Source organism: Silene latifolia, chromosome Y, assembly GCF_048544455.1.
Source record: "Silene latifolia isolate original U9 population chromosome Y, ASM4854445v1, whole genome shotgun sequence".
Taxonomy (NCBI): Eukaryota; Viridiplantae; Streptophyta; class Magnoliopsida; order Caryophyllales; family Caryophyllaceae; genus Silene; species Silene latifolia.
In genome coordinates this window covers 484,438,626-484,441,155 of record NC_133538.1, presented here as the reverse complement: position 1 = coordinate 484,441,155, position 2,530 = coordinate 484,438,626, and the positions used below count along the sequence as shown (strand labels likewise).

General features: G+C 38.9%; 1 non-coding gene across 1 annotated transcript; it reads left to right on the top strand.

Moving 5' to 3' along the window:
- The first annotated feature begins 275 nt into the window (after positions 1-275).
- Positions 276-382, top strand: LOC141637053 (small nucleolar RNA R71). Its single transcript, XR_012541617.1, has one exon. It is a non-coding gene; the product is annotated as a small nucleolar RNA R71 (small nucleolar RNA).
- The last annotated feature ends 2,148 nt before the right edge of the window (positions 383-2,530 follow it).

Below are 2,530 nucleotides of genomic sequence, written 5' to 3'. Positions count from 1 at the left end.
TAGCCATAGCTTGTTCAAACTTTAAATTGATTGTGTCAATGTGAGCACTAAGTTGAGCACCCAATTGAGTAACGGAGTCCACTTCATGCCTTCCTCCTCTAGTAGCCTTGCGAGGTCTACTATATTGTGAGTTATGGACCGCCATTTCCTCAATCTTGTTCCATGTTTGATTGTCAACAACTTCGGTGAACATTCCATTTGATCCCATGTTGAGAATGTTCCTTTAATCTTCATATAGACCGTTCCAAAATTGTTGTACCAAGAACCACTCGCTAAGTCCATGGTTAGGACATGAGCGACAAATTCCCTTGAACCGCTCCCAAGCTTCATACAAAGATTCTTCATCCCTTTGCTTAAAACCCGTAATTTGATCTCTTAGCATGTTAGTCTTTTCCGGTGGGTAGAACTTTTTGTAGAAAGCTAGAACCAACTTCTTCCAAGAATCTATTCCGAGAGTGGCCTTATCAAGGCCCTTCAACCATTGTTTCGCGGTGCCGATTAGAGAAAAAGGAAATAAGACCCATCGAATTTGGTCTTGAGTCACACCGGTTTGAGAAATCGCATCACAATAGTCACAAAAGGTTTCCATATGAGAATGAGGGTCTTCACTAGGCATCCTCCCAAATTGGCTCCTTTCGACTAATTGGATAAAGGCGGATTTGGTAATAAAATTTCCGGTCAAATGTTGTAGTGTGGGAGTACCATTTGGTAGGTTCTCCTCGGTGGGTACGGAATGTGATGAAAATTTAGGCATTGTAGGTTGATTTTGTGGGGTATTTTGTGTTGGGTTCTCCTCACCTTCTCTTGCAAAAGGGTTGATGAACTCAATAGTTGGTTAAATATCCACTACCTCACTAATACCTCTCAAATTCCTCCTAACAAATCTCCTATTGTTTGTCAAGGTTCTTTCGATTTCACGATCAAAAGGTAACAAATCACCTTGTGACCTTCTAGACATGCAAAATATCAAACAACTTGAAAACAATTAGAACAAACCTTGAGGAGTTTTACTTCACCAAGGCAAAGATAGACACAACTAGTAACAATATAAGAAAATCTAAATCAAGTTAACACCGTCCCCGGCAAGGGCGCCATTTTTGATCGGTCCGTTTCGTTTTCATAACTTAATAGATGTTGTCGTTGGGTCACGTCCGAATCAAAACACAATTTATAGCTTCACAAACAACTCTACAATTAGTAAAGAGGCAAGTAAAGGTCGGATCCCAAGGGACGGGAATTGAGATGAGATTTCTATTGAAACTAGTGGTGTCTTAGGGGTGTCACAATTTGGGTTGATGTAGAAGGTCACTAACTAAATAGCAATGAAAGTAAATAAGCAAGATGATTTAAAAGGGTTGTAAACAATTGATAAAAAGCACTAGGGTGTCATGGGGTCATAGGGAAATCATGGGAATTGATCATACAAACATGTTCTCAAATTATAAGCAAGCAATTATTGTTGTGATGGATTGAGTTGGGTTATATCTTACAATCCTAGGAAAGTTTGGGTCCCGGAGCTGAATCGATTAGATTGTACAACACCTACAAGTCGACTTAGTCTTCCCTACTCAACAACATGCATGGTCTAATGAGACTCGAGTTGGTTTATGTCTTACAAGTCTCATTGAAAAGATAGGTGATGGGTAAAAAATGCAAAGATTCATAGACTCACATTTCATCAAACATAACATGTGCATGAGTTGAGATCAAAACAAGCAAGCAAATAAACCATGAAAGCATATTAATTTAAGCATGAATCATTCCCCATGTTGGTTTCCCCTAATTACCAATTAACCCTAGCTAGGTCACTACTCACTCATTATCATGTTGATCATGCTAGCAAGATTGTCAATCATACCAACAAAAGGAAACATGATGAATAAATGAAATTAATTAACAATAATTAAAAAGGGATTAAGAGAATTATACCTACTAATGATTCCAATAATAAAGCAAAGAATAAAAGAAGTACTTGATGCTTGATTGAGAGGTTGTCAATCTCCCAATAATAACCCAAATAACTTCAATTACCCAAAATAAAGGATGAACAAAAGAGAGATTAAAGAAATAAAACTTGTATTGAAACTTGATTAATTGTTGATTACAATACTAAAGAGAGATTTGATTGATATTAACTACTCTAATAATTGATAAGAAGAACATGCTCTTCTAATTAGACTAATGGGGTATTTATAGTGCAAATTTGGTGGATACATTAGGGTTAACTAAGGGCTAAACTAGTAATTACACTTTTTAGATTGAGCAGGGAGAAGCCGGTATTTTTTGAAGTAAGGGCTTCTTTCTTTGATGCATGAAGAGACGAATTCGTGCTGGGCTGGAATCCGGGCGTATTCGTGTCGGGACGGGCGGATTGTAGCAGGGGAAGACGGGCGTCTTCGAGAGGATCCGGGCGGATTCTGGTAGCTGCTTACCCGGGCGTCTTTGAAGGAAGACGCACGGATTCTCGTGCTGGGGACGGACGGATTCAAGGCAATCCGCTCGGATTGTAGCTCAGCATGGTTTCTTCTTC